General features: G+C 45.5%; 1 long non-coding RNA gene across 1 annotated transcript in view; it reads left to right on the top strand.

Annotated features, from left to right (window-relative positions):
• Positions 1-14,727, top strand: part of LOC110983294 (uncharacterized) — a 94,158-nt gene that overhangs the window by 8,714 nt on the left and 70,717 nt on the right. The gene's annotated exons all lie outside the window — the stretch shown is intronic.

Here is a 14,727-nt window from a genome sequence, read left to right as displayed (position 1 = left end):
CTCTCCTCGTGCATGCAAACTGTTTGAATATCCCCCTTTCGAGTGTCAAGTAGTCTTCACTGGAAACTGTTTTATCTGTGGGCTTTGGGTTAGCGTCTCTGAGGGTCCCTGTCCCGACGAAATTGGTCTGTAGATTGGTCTTGTCAACACTGCCCAGGAAACGCAATCACTTGTCAAGCAGGCCCCGCGACTCTTACAATGCCACACTTCTCCATCCCTTCCCATCCTCCCCGTCACTGTGACGGTGTATAGTTGACATCTGAGCCCCCTTTTGGCCCTTATTCGCACATTCGATTTGACAAACCAGCTCCCCCCTATAAAAAACAGAGTGTGAAACATTAGAATTGCTAAAAACAAGGAAATTGTCGACCGGCGTCAACTTGCACTCGAAAGCAGAGTTACAAGCTTGATGGTGAGAAGCACTCTGCATCAGTCCAAGCGTGCTGCAAAGATTTCTCTTTGCTTCATGATCTTTAGACACTTTTTTGTCGTAATCCCGTGTAAGGTGAGACTGCAGGAGATGGTTTTTGGCTTGTCAGTTTGCCTCGGCCGTTTAATCCTGACCAAACAGTATAATAATGACTTGGTTTGTTGCTAGACGGTCAAATACGGCCGAGCTGCCCGCCCGTCCGTCAGGCTGGCCTGCCCCAACGCGCTTACTCCGGCTTCATGTGGACAATGCTTGCAGTTTTGCGTCGCTATGTCGCATACCAGTGAAACTTCCTCAATTTCTGATCCTGGATGACAAAAAAATTAAATTCAGGAAATCAGGGGAGAGCCGGGGAAGATGCTTGCTATATGCTCTCGAGCTTTCAATTCAAACTTGAAACACCGACAAAGAATTGAAAGGAAACGGCGAAATCATGCTCTCCGACGAATCCCAGCAGGGTACCAAGAAGAAACTGTTTACACTTACAATTGTAAGAGAACCAGCCATGCCTACGACATAGCTGGTATACATGCAGAAAATTTTCACGTACGTCTTCTGCCGTGCAGCATCTGAAACCTGAAGTTACGCTCACATCTTCGTCGAGTTCGGGCGGCCTGTTCTTGACACGGGTTTCTTGTTCTCGCGCTCGAACGGCGGGAACACGACTCAAGAACACTGTTCTCGGAACAGGATCACACACCACCTCCTCGTCAGGGTTTTACAGAAACACACGGGAAACTCGTGAGATTTTAAATTTTGAACAGCTGTAAAAAGTAGAGAGATGGCTTCCAAAGACAATGGGAAGTGTTGCAAAATTAACATTAACTATTTTCCGCAATACAGAAATGAATGTTCCTGTTTATATAGAAAATAATTCAGCCCATCCAAACATTAACTTTCGAATAACGTAGCCTACATGGACACCGCCATGTTGCATGCTGCTTGTCACTAACTACCAGCGATAACCGGTTGTTTGTTCCCGGCGTTCGAGCGGCCGACCCACGAACAACAAATCGAGCTGTTCGTGAACATACGGGAACAAGCCGCCCGAACTCTGCCCTTGATTCCGTATAGAGGGCGCTACAGACGAAGCCATTTCAATGACCTAACAAAGGCACAGTTCCTCCGCGAAGTGCAGACAGGGAAGTAGAACACTTAAAAACAATAAGTAAACAATAAGAGCAAAATATATTATGAGAAAACATGATCATGTTCCCATCATAATTATTAATAAATGTAAAGTCTTCCTCGGTATCATGATAACTACGTTTTCCCTAATAATGGACTCAGATATGTTAACTATTTAGTGAATATGAGGCGCAAAAGAGGGTCTGCCCTGTTTTTGATTTGCGTCATGACCAGACAATTGAGAAATTGGCAAAGAGGAAAGACGTTTCTATGAGTCAAATTAAGGTAGGAGATTGAATTATTGGGTATTTCTAAACACATTTCATGTGTGCTACGGAACTACAGCACGAATTGGACGGGTAATTCAGCAGCTTAGGGGAAGAATAGAATTCGAGGTACACTAACGGCACGGGTAAGTTGGGTGAGCGCGAGTTAGCAGAGTGCAGTGTTTTTGTATTTCATCAACGGTGTTGGTTTAGTAATACAATCCGTTTCATATCATTATCCAGCGCCTACCCCTGATCATACCGGACTACATTATGCATGCCACACCGAGATGTCCAGCTGGACTCTATACGAGTCTCACGACAAACGATTTCTACCCTCTTTCCGTAAATGGCCAATAAAAAGCCGCGACATAATGGATGTGCTAATTCCTAACATTGATCTTGTTCCTTGAGTATTCCCCTGGTGTTGGCGTCTAACATTACATCACACCACGCTAGAAATTATCCAGAGCATCATCTCTCCCACACAAAAAGAGTAAGGGGGGAAAAAAGGAAGGGGGGGAGGAAAAAGCGATTGTGTTTGTGCCTGAGTCCGGACGGGCTGATATCCCCTCGATGCCCCGTGTTTGCACGCTAGGTGACGGTGTTGACGCCTCGCCGGACACTCACCGGGCCTTCTTGGGTTTAAAGCTGGGGATGAGAACGCCATCTCCCCCAGGACCGCTCACTAGTGTTGTGACGCGCTGGACGCTCGCTGCAATTGACGCTCCGCTCTATCGAATTCATCCTCACGTCTTAGCGCGTTCGTTCACCCCATTTGCTTTTTTCCCCCCCTCTCTCCCTTCTCATCTTCTTTCTCGGTGGCCTCTCCTGCCCGAGCTCTCCACTCCGAGTCACCGCATGCATATTGGATGGAGGAGGCGAGAGAGAAAGACAAGGGGAACACGGGGGGCTCCACTAAAACCGTCCGGTGCGAGGGGCTAGTCTCCATACCCAACGAGGTTGTCGAACGCTGACAAATCCTCCGGAAAGGGACGGCCGACATCGTTGGAGATGCACGGCATCATCACCCCTGGACACTTCCCTTATTGCTCCGGCGAGGGGGTCTCCAGCAATATAAAGGGGGCCCGCAAATCAATGCTCGCCGCTTTGCCCAGGAATACAAAAAAGGACAGACAGAAAGAAAAAGAACCCTTGCGCTGAAAGGAGTTCATGTCAGCGCACGTACGAGGCCCCGCTCGTACGGCCTGCTTCAAGAGTGCAGCGGCTTGAAACCGACGCTTGGCGTATTATTGGCGGCGGAGCAACTTTTTTGCAGGTTCTTGTCCCGATCCTGATTGACAGAAAGTGGGAATGCAATGACCTGGGCTGACCCGATATCAGAGCGCAAGACACATACATACACACAGAGGATAAGAAAAAAAAAACTCGATGAAAAAAAAAATGGTGGGAAATACTGATGTGATCGTCTATTTGTACTCTTGAAGCGAGCGATAACGACCAGGGACTTCACACACATTGTATGGGACGCAGACGGCCAACACCGCATTATCAATTCCCGCTGCAAATACATTATACTTTGTAATCAATACAATTTATGGTTTTTAATGTCTTTCCAGTTTGCCCTCCGTTTTCTGGTAATGGCAACAGGGTTGTTCTCTCATTATGCAGGATTCTGCATGGGGCTTGATGCGTTGTGAATCAGAAATGATCGTTGAAAACAGCCCAAGCTGCTCTAATCTCGTTTATTTTATTTTTCGAAGGCCATTTCTAGACTTCTGACAAAAGAAATATCGTAGGAATTGTGACCAGGTAATCTGCATTGCCGTCACTAAAGAAAATTTAAATTATTAAAAGGAGATTGTTAGTAGGTCTTTTTTTTGCATGAATGTTCTTCATATGACATTTGCATTTTACTTATGCTTCATGGCTCATAACGATGGATTTATGGTTGATGGTCTACCAATGAAAATATAGCGACAATGTTTTTCGGAAACAGAGAATCGATCCTTTTTCCCTCTTTTTGTGAGAAATTGAGAACTTTGATAATGACGGGGTTTCAGAACGTCACGTTCAGCCTACACGTGGCTGAATCATTATCATTATTGTGTTGAGAAACCGAGTCAGATAATATTTGCTATGTGCGTTCCAAAATGGCCACCCTAACCCTAGTGTGAGTGCAAACAAAAGAAAAGAAAAGAAAAAGGAAACGAACCAACCTCATTATGTTCCCTCTCGGTAGGAAAGCTCGTTTGGTCTTCCATTTTGCATCAAGCTACAAAAAACAGTTCAAAATCTCGGTGATGATTGAGTACTGATTTCTGAAATGTTTTAATTTATTATTAAACAGTTATGATCTAAAATTCTGCATTATATTATTTACTCTGCATCTCCAAAATGAAAAAAAAATCTGAAAGAAACTTTCAATCAGAATATACATTTTTGTGTAATTTCAGAGATGTTATGGTTTATTATTTTTTTATCTGCCGACTGGGGGCATTTGCTTTAACAGCCGCCCGTCTTGTCGACTCGCTGCCGGTTCGCGCGGGATTTGGCAGAAGGAGGGACAGCCAAGAAAGCGACGGAATAAATAAAGGCGGGAAAATCGGTTTGCCAATCACGGCTTTGTTGTTTTAGTTCCGCTCGGCTTCCTCGCCGAGTCCCCGCCTTATTTACACTAATTTACCGCCGGGTAATTGATTTATTGCCGCGCGTCTCGGGCCTGCGCCGTGGACAGCCTCTTCCATGTTTTTTTTTTACCTGTTGACTCCGTTCCGTATACATGAGACGCGGCGGCTCAGTTTTAAGAGTGGCTCTGCATGAAATACAATTCCAACATGTCAGACTTTATAATTAGATTGGATGGCAAAATATCCGATTGTGTGATTAAAGGTGAATGTTGCGGTAACTAAGCAGCGTTATACTATATGCACGATGTAGCTTCGGGGCAGAAAGGGGATTGGCCAGAATTCCTTAGCTGCGCGCAGGGGCTATTTTTTTTTTAAAGTTAACTCGTCCGAAGTGCACGTCCGAAGTCTGGTTTCCCGTGTCAGTCATAGTACAGTGGTAGCCTCACCTTTCAGTTTTGGTTTTGCGGGCGTTACAGAGTCATCTACCCTTGTTCTGCCTCATGGTTCATTTGGTTTTGGAATGATTGGATTGACACAATAAATGTTACTATGTGGCAGAGTATTCGGCGTTTGCGTCCCTTTTAAACTCGAAAACCGGAAACTGCGGTGCTAACTTAATGCCGGTTTTGTATCGGATGAGTGGTTTACAGAAAGACCCAAGTCAACGTTCAAGAAGCACATGGCTTTGACAGTTTATTTGGGGGATATATTGCTCTATTTTGAATCAGTGGAAAAAGCGGAAGAATGTATTCGTGATGTTACTGAAACAGCCAGTTTATATTTGTGTACAGATTTACAACGTGTGTTTAACACGGAAAAATTGGATAAAGTCAGCAGATGAACTCGTAAATTTAGGCTATTAATTTCGACATTAAGTTACAAATGTTGGGCCAGTTTGGTATAATGTTTTATATAAGAGTAGTAACAGTATTAGTACAAGTTAGCAATGTCAATACTGCTGGTCTCTCTAAAATTGTGTCGTGTTGACGATGATGAATATTATGCATTAGAGATTTTAGCAAAACAATTAGAATTGCTTTGATACCGTCATTTTGTGTTTCACAATAATGTAGATAATTGATAATTTACCATATACAAACAGTTCTTCGTATGTGAATACCGGATTATTAAGCATTGGTTTTATCGTAAATCGTACATGGAATCCACTCTTGAGAGGAATTTATTGTAAGTGGCGGGTTCAGCCCGAGTCTGGCTAATTTATTGTGGAGTGTTGCGACTGTTTATGGGTGGCTCGCTGGTTGAATGGGCTCATTAAAGACACATCTTGCACTCTTCAGGCCTCTTTGAAGTTCATGACCGGCAAAAGTGGCGACATCTAAACCGGGTTGGCCGGTGTCCGCTGTCAGTCCGCGGTCGTTCAGTGCGCGAACCGTACACCGGGGTTGCACTCCGGGCGAGCACGGTGTGCAGCCCGCGATCCGGGACGGTGTTTTACTTGGGGAAGAAGTACACTCGCAGCCACCTATTCCGCCCTGCGCCCCGGCGCATCCCGACACTACTCGAGCTGCTGACGATGGGCTCGGCCCGGTGTATCATTCAGGCTCTTCACGAGGAGCTTCCTCACTTGTGAGATGGATGCGACGATACTGAGCGATCACAGTGAAACCATTGAGACCTGCTTGTCCGTCGCATCCCAAGCCGCTCAATTTGGGCCCGCGGGCGAAAAGTCTTGTGAAACAGAGGAGGCCATCTTAGCCGGGGCACCCGGCGCGGCGTACGGCCGCCTCCTTCTCTTCGCCCCGTTAAGCCGTGAGCTGAGACGACCGATATCTCTTCTCCCTCTTCCTCGTCTCTAACTAGCAGACAAGACTGCTAAAGAGCTGAGCGATCCCACAGATCTATAATCAGTCCTTACGAGGTGCTGAGGTCTGATCCGCTCTCATTATGACTAATTTGAAAACATTGTTGGCTGCAAGCGTAATAGGAGCTGTCATATCGGGGGATATGGCGCCGGGGGCGGGCGAAGCGTTCGGTTTCCTCGCCGATACACCGACCGTGCCGGAGCAGCGGCCACACGGTGGCACTTCACACGGGTCGGTTAGCGTTACTCTGGGCCTGACCCCGGGGTGTGTGGGAGCCCGCAATTTCCTTTTTGGAAAGCACCGAACAAACAGGCGCAAATCGCCAAGTCTGGGCCCATCAAGTTAGTGACCCTGTAGCGAGGTTCAGAACTTAGGATAACACCCCGTGTCATGGAACTGGCGCTAGTGATCGCTCTCCGTGGTGACACTGAACTTCGCGAGTTGAAAGCTGAGTTGTTTTGGCCGCGGCAATGACGCTAGATCGTCTGCATTAGAACGTGGCCATCAACACGCTGAGTCTATAAATTGCCAAAATGTGATTGGTAGCTTATTTGCTGCTACAGTTTTTATGGCAAGCAGCTGATCCTGAGCTACCACCCATCGACATTTTGTAGGACAGGAAGAAAGTGTAGGGCCTAGTTTAAGTACATCTATTTGCCACGGGACATGTTGACATGAAAAGTGTAAAGAGGATGTACTGTACATGTACTTTACATAACTGTGCATTATGGCATGGCTGCACGGTATCCTGTCTCGTTGAGCTATTCGGCTTCAACTGTTGCAGGAAAAAAAATGTGAAATTCACAAATTTCTTGCTCCTGAATTTACGTTGGATTTCCCAAAAGTGTAACTCTTCAAGAGTCACTCGCCGCTGTACGCTTTGCTATACTTGTAATCGACATAATCGGAGAGAGTAATCGAAAGCAAAGTTGACGGGGAGGGTACGTGACTGAAAAATGGTCCTAAACGAGTGCCAGACTGTCGGATTTTTTGTGTTAAGGTGAGCCGCTCAGTAAATCGAAGACAGAGGAGTAAAAATTATTTGTTGCATCACTGAAACCACTTTATTAACTTGTGACAAATGGAAATAAATAAACCCCAGTCCAAAATTCATTCTACCTGAACTAGCAACAAGAATTTCTGCTTCAATCATTTTCTTCTCCAAACTCTTTTCATGTCAAAGTCTCTAAATTCAGTGTTGACAGTCATGTTTTACTCTTTGGAAATAAGAGCTGTGCATGGCTGTGTACGAGCAATTTGAGGCTCTACCGGGTTTGTTCAAAGTGAAATCAGTTTGATATTTAAAAAATGCCGAGCCCTGTTAGGACACCGTCTCTTCTCAACTCAACTTTATCATCTATCAGATTTCATGCGGCCCCCGTTTTGATTTTATTAGCCCGTTGTTCGCACGGGCCAAGACCTGATCAAATCGAGGCCGGGACAAAAGAGGAAAGACTTCTTCGGCCGGGCCGGCTTCGCGCCATTACCGGAGATACCCGGCTCTGATACGGAGGACGACCTCGATCCTATCTCGCCAGCTTAACCTTGAGGTCAAAGCGGTTGAGCCCGACAGTGGTCGGCAGATCTTATACTTCAGCCCAATTCCCAGGTTAGGGAAGAAAAAAAAACCCGATTTCTTCGGCTCGACTAATTTTTACCCATTTTCGTTCAAGGCTGGACTGAAGTGATTTTCTTATTCCCATTTCCATATCCGTTTTCTTGAAACGCATTGTGTCATATTACAATGTATATACATCTTGGCTAAAATTTGTGCTCTGTGTATGTGAAATTCATCTTCGGTTTCCTTGTCGGCCTTTACCCCGCTCTCTTGTCAGATGTAGGCCAAGTGTTGAACAAACTATGAAAGAATACAATTACCCCGACTTTCGCTCTCCGTTATTTATTCAGGGGGACTTATCGTGTGTTCACTAATGTTTTTATTCCTGAGAAAATGATGAGTGAGAAATGATAGGTAAGCATTGAAAGTGTGAGAGAACAACAGCGTCATGTGTCCGCCCAGTCGTATCATCGTTCAGTCTCGCATGCACCGACCAACTTCACATAGAAGGCTATTCATGGAATTGGCAGTAATTATTAAGTGTGGCAAAGTCTCACCAAACCGGAGAATGAAGAGTGGGGAAAGAATGGCAGTGTAAGTCTCCACCCGTGTGTTTTCCTTCCCCGGGAACGCGTGTTTACTGAATACGGGGTTTCTGAGCGCACTGACATTGACATTCAATTTGCGAAGCATGGAAACTACCTAGAATAGCCTGTGTTCACTCGTGACGTGCACTTTGGAATTAGGCAGTATTTGTCGTATTTGACTGCATTTTGTGGGACTGTCGTGGGGAAAACAAGACGAAATGATTAACAGACGGGAAGGGGATGTCTCATCCACTTTGATTTCGACAAAGATGGTTCAGACTTTTTGGGGGGTCCTTTTTGTTCTCGGCATTTGCAAAGGACAGTATGTTGAAGTTGAATTACAGTACATGTAATTAAATCCCATTTCAATGCTTTTCTAAATGGAGACATTTGTAGACACTATAGAAGATATTTTGCTAATTGGACTCATTTCTGGAATCATAAACCAACAGGGCTGCAAGGAATACAGGGCATCGATGCAGAGAGAAAAAAAAACAGATTTGCAGTTCACTCCAAACGTAAATTGGGAAGCATGACATGTTAATTTTTGAATGAATGAGGGCTGGGTCTACATCGTACGTCATTCGTATAAGGGAAGTCTCATTTTCCACTCTTTCTACTGAAAAATACGTTGCGGACAAAATGGAGTTCAGACCCCCAGACCAGCACCCCCCCATCCCTCACTGATAAATGGGACACAATTTTTAGGCATCATGCTCCGGACATTTTAGGGAGGCATCCCTTGAAAGTATGTCCGGCTCAACACCTCCAGGGGACGTCAGACGATAAAGAGGTCACCCAGCCAGGTGAGCCGTGTGCATTGATTCACGGACTTTTGGGGGGACTGGTGCGAACCGGTCTCATGATTGTGTACCACAAGCGGGTTCCCCTCATTCGTTGAGAGGGACACAAGCGACGGAGGGCGCTGGGATGTGGCGGCAAAAGAAGAAGATCTCCCCTTGCTGGGTCCGTGAGCTGCACCCCACGTCCCCGTATCTCGTTCCTTGTTTGGCCCTTATGACATATACTGCTACAAAAAAGTCTGTATGTATCAAGTGTGCATGCATATACACAGTGCGTCGATAATGTCTGAAAGGCATTTTTTGTATCGTTTCCCAAACTCAAGATAATATTACTCACTGTTGATGAAGATAGTAGCCCAGCAGACACCCTCTCTTTATATATTCAAATTATCTTGTGCAGTCACATAGTAATTTAAGACTTTCATCAACTTAACGCCGGTCACAAAAAACAAAAAACAAAAAACGAAAACGATTTGTCCGTTTACATCTATGATTTCATTGACTCCAGTGACGACCACAATTGAATTCGAAACCGACCTTACGAAACGTTAGCGATTAGTCCACAGAAGCCAGCTGTTGAGCAACATTGGGTTTTGGTTTTTCTTCTGCGTTTCCCCAGGAAGTTACGCAATCAACACTCATCGTCATTCACAATGTGGAATTTATTTTTAAGACGGCAATTTCCTCTGTTCTCTTGATTGCTCCGTATGATGCAAGATATGGGGCGGAGACACCCCCCCGGGTGCTGGTCATTGTTTGATCGGAATCTCAGGAGTTCTTTACAGACTTCTAGGGGGGATGTGTTAGGTAACAGAAGTCTAAAGTGTGTATAGGGATTGGACATGTGGGGGGGTACCCTTCGGCCCCATATCGTGCACGGTACCGATTGCTTGATGGAGGGGGGGGAGCTAACGTTTCAAAGTTGTCCCGATGTCGCAAGGGGACAATGCAGCGACACGATGACAAACTAGAACCTTGTAGGGGTACACAGTCTAGTTGGATAACTAGATCGGGACTTGCAAAGAGTGCACAGAATGATATTCCTATAGACTTATTTTGAAAGATTCATGTTGGGATTTATGGCAAAAGGATGCACCGGACGATTGTGGCATTTAGTGGGGGTATAATGGAAACGGGACGCAGGAACATACGTATGGCCCTACTCTTCATGAGCTCGAAGTTTAATCTGCCGCTGTTTGATTCGAAAGTTGTAAAGTACTGTTGATTCCCCATTCGACAGTGGATATGAGGGGCCCCTGTTCATTCACTGCAGCTTGGAATCAGCTGGACGAACTGCCTACTTCATCGCCACGTCACGTGCACAAGTGTTGCCATAGCTCCTGACGAGGCGCGTAAACAGCTCCAGCACATACCGGGGCGCGTTATCACCTTTTCCCTCCAAAATATCGGGTTACCACGCCGCACCTGGACGACAGACCACCCTGGTGTCTCTCTCCTCACCCCCCCGCTTCTCTTCCTACTGTGTGCCCCCCGGGGTAAATTAATTCCGCGGAATAAATTACCATCAACATCGAGAGCCGTCAGCCGGAATATAGTTCTGAACTCCGCTCAGGCCCGTTTTGACAACCTCAATTCCAAAGATGACAAATGCCATCAGAGGAAGTAAGAGTCAATGAAAACTCGCATGCCGGCAGCTGAGAGCCGCGCTCCAGGGCCGGACGGGGGGGGGGGCAGAGGGGCTTAGTGAATGCCACCTTCGATTAAGGGTACTTTCAAGACCCCAAAAATGTGGCCGAGGGTGGAATATTACTTTTTTTTACTAAGAGGAGGTCAACCATCAAAAAGCTGTGAAACCGCAGCTATTAAGTCGAAACAAAATCACTTGTAAACGGACGTCTCAGGCGAGAGCAAGTCCCCTCCCACAAAGTGCTGGTTGTCAGGGTGGGCATAAATGGTAATTGGTCCTCGGTCACCTTCGGGAGGAGAGAACGGCCTTCATGCTCCGTTTGCTGCACCCAAATAGTCCTCGTCTCATCACCCGACCACCGGGGTATTTCTTGAAGGTGTCGTGCGCCGTACCAGTCACCGAGTGCGGCAGTGTTCATGCTCTTTCGCGGAAAAAAACTTTTCCCTGTCAATACCTGTGGAGGTTAACGATTTGAAGCACATTCCGACTTTTATTTCTCTATGCTGGATCTTTCAAATTGAGTACTTTTATGTAAACCTTACATGTTAAAGATCACTTTGTTACCATTAGTATTGGCAGACACAGAATAGTACGACAGACAGGCAATATACAAAAGAATTCTTTTTCAGAGAACTGGCTGATGAATGAAGTAGGCCTACACGGTGCTGTACATGAACAAACTTCAACAAGACGTTTCGCAAGAAATACATTGCCTCCTTCCCTCAGTATTAAAGATTAGACGCCAATTAATGCTCAAACCCATTCGTCATTTCGAAATAGTGGCTATACAAATGATTATTTTACTGGAGACACTGGAGGTATTTCTCAAGCAATTGTTGCCTTCCCGTTGTTTGAAAAACATCTTTAAATATTGTACTTAGCGTCATTTATACTTCTTACTTGAAAACAAGTTATACCTCTCCTGCGAATTTAAGCAAATTTCAAGGTACCAGCCCGATTTAACTCGAAGTGAAAGGAGTGAGCTAAGTTCACAACTTGTTGACGCCTGTATGTACTGTGTAACAGTGGCGTACCCGCGTTTTTAGTCCCGGGGGAGCAAAAGGAGATTTTTTTCTCAAAAGGAGGTCCATTTTTTCATCAAAAAAGGTGATAGCATGCACCGTTTTTGAAAGTTTGGTGCATTCAATTCCTAAAATAAAAAAGGCCAACATATCTCTGGGGGAAGTTGTCCCCTTCAACCCCTCCCCCCTACGCCACTGTGGCTCTGGTTTGGATAAGGGAAGTTTGATGTGTTCAAGTCCCCAGTCAGGTGCCCGTCAACACAAAACACGGAGCTTGGTAGCGTTGTTTCAAGGGTACCAGACGCGAACGCGAACGAGTCCAACACTGCGGACAAGACACCGACATTGAAAGAGGCCCAAGAAACGAACGACCAACCCGTTCTCAAGGTATTGGTACCCGGGTCAGAATGTCATGAACTTAATTCTTGAATCGCCCTACGCGGTTTTTTGCCTCCTCGTCGAAACGCCTTCACAGAAATGACACTAAGTTCTGATTAAAAATCGCACTTTGTCTGTTGCTGCAACCACTTCGCTCAAATACCTCCCTAAATTGATTTTCCCTTCGTGAAAATATTGTCGAAACCCCAAAGATGAAAACCTACCAGCTGGATAATATTTTCCTTAACACCTGTCCGCATGAAAGGCGCCATTATTTTTTTCCTAAATTCTCGTTTTCATTTTTCTTTTCTTTTGTTTTTCCTCTGTGGGGGCCATGAGAGATGCCGGCTGGGATGAAGACTATTATCGAAGGGCCATGGTTTAATTATGGCGATTTTAACCCGGTCAAGTGAGCTAAATGGAGGTGGCCGAGTGGCCGAATTAGAGCAGGTCTTTTCTCAAGGGGGTCTTATCCAAGCACAAACCGAGGAAAACCGCGGTAGATGCGTACTGCTGGAGGATCCCCTCAAAACGGCGCACTTGAAGATTTGACTGAGAGGATTCGTTTTTATGTCATGCTGAAATGGCAGAGGTAAAAATGGCATTGAGTAACTGCAGCATTGTGGAATTTTAAAAAAAGAATTTAATCTCGGTTGTATAACGCTTTGTTTTTAACAGTCATAAAGACGAAACTGGAAAACATATGACGATCAGGTGTTGTTTGGCCCATATCCATAAAGTTCACTCTCGGTATCAGTGCTAGGATCAACAAACGAAGCTGATCAATAAAAAGAGCACTGTACATTTTGTTGGCTTTCATTTTTTTCTTTCACTTTTCTTCCAATACAAATAACAATGACCATTTTCTTTCTTTTCAGTATAAGAAAAATGCCAAATCAGGGCCCTTTCATAAATGATTCACGGGGGAGAGAAAGTTCCTAATATGATCGTTTACATTGACTGTTTTCCCCCTTGCTTTCTCTCCGGGGAATGTTCTTTTACAAAACCTGTTTGTGGTGAATCGCCCGGGGAGTAAACGCTCCTCCGGCCAATCCGATCACACTATCGGGTTCCTACCCGTTTTTGTTCCCCCACCGCCAGACAAGAACGTTGCGAGTCAGGGACAACACCTCGCTCGGTTGTTGTTGTGTTGCCTCTGTGTGCCTCTTACTTGGCATCACCATTAAACTGCTCTTTCTCTTTTACTCCGGACTGTCCGGCACATCCCAACCCTACCCTGTCGCGCAAACATAACAGGGTATAACCAAACTGCCTGCTGCCCTGTTGTTCCCTACACTACAGCCCCAACAATAAATGTCCGAGCAACCTCAGTTCTCATCTTACTAGCATCTTTCATTGTGAGCCGGCCAGTGAACTCGACCGACACTATCCTCTGCAACACTATTATGAAGTTCCCTTCTACGGCTAAATGCCAATAATAGTGAATCTATTTTCGGCCTATCATTCGGGAGACGGTTCGACGATGCTCACCAGTCCAAGGTGACTGAACTCGACATGGAAGTAAAATGACCTCTCGCGCATGGGGAGACCATGCCCGCCCGCCTGCAGTTGTGGGGAGGACATGGCCCCATTCTGCACACACACAAAAAAATCGACCACTGCTGGCACCGTTTAGTGGTGGTCGCCATGTTGAGCACTGCAGCTCAACCTCGTGCCCTGTAGTGAGGTTCGATTGTACGCTGGCCGTCTTTCTAGATGTACATGTACATGTATGTACAAGAGCGTACTCCGCTCCATGTGCTCAGTGAAGATTGGGAAAGAAGTGACCGTGAGTCGACTCTACAATGGCTGCTTGGAAACAACATGGGCACGGCCATCACTGCTGCTCGTCACTGGCTGGAAACCAGGGCGGGCTTCAGTCTTGATTTAGCACTCACTACGCCACACATGGAGCTAACATTACCGACAGTCGATATCCATAGTTGAAATCATTCTTTGGTTTAAAAAGAATCAATGGCGTTGGATGCCGTTGCTTCGAATTTGAATCTGTGTCATAAAAACCTGTCTGAAAACGAAACCTATACTTGGTGACACCAATTGACTTTTGGTGGTTGATTCAATAGTGAAAGTGATTCCAAATGACAAAATATCATGACTCTCGATCTGAGAGATAGCTTTCAGAGTTAAGAAACATTCAAATATCAAATATACAGACGGCGATCCAGGAGATAGAACATACCCCAACGTAAATTTTAGTTGGCATTAATACAAATAAATAAAATTGGAATAAGTGGGAATTCAAAATGATACATCTGCACGTAGGCCTACGTTCACAAGCAGGCTTTTAACATCGAACCCAGATTTTCAAAGAGCTTTAATTAAAAAAAATCATAAGGAAGTTACCACTTTGATGGAGGCTGGGCTGAGGGTCTCCCCTTCCCCCTTCCTCGGGGACCTCCGAATGATAGGCTTTGGTTGACCCACGCCCTCTCATGTTCCTTCGTGAGAGGGCGTCAGGTCTTGAATTTATCC

This window comes from Acanthaster planci, linkage group LG06 (assembly GCF_054643075.1).
Source record: "Acanthaster planci isolate LZ-2023a linkage group LG06, COTS_SCS, whole genome shotgun sequence".
NCBI lineage: Eukaryota > Metazoa > Echinodermata > Asteroidea > Valvatida > Acanthasteridae > Acanthaster > Acanthaster planci.
This window is presented reverse-complemented; position numbering and strand designations above follow the sequence as displayed.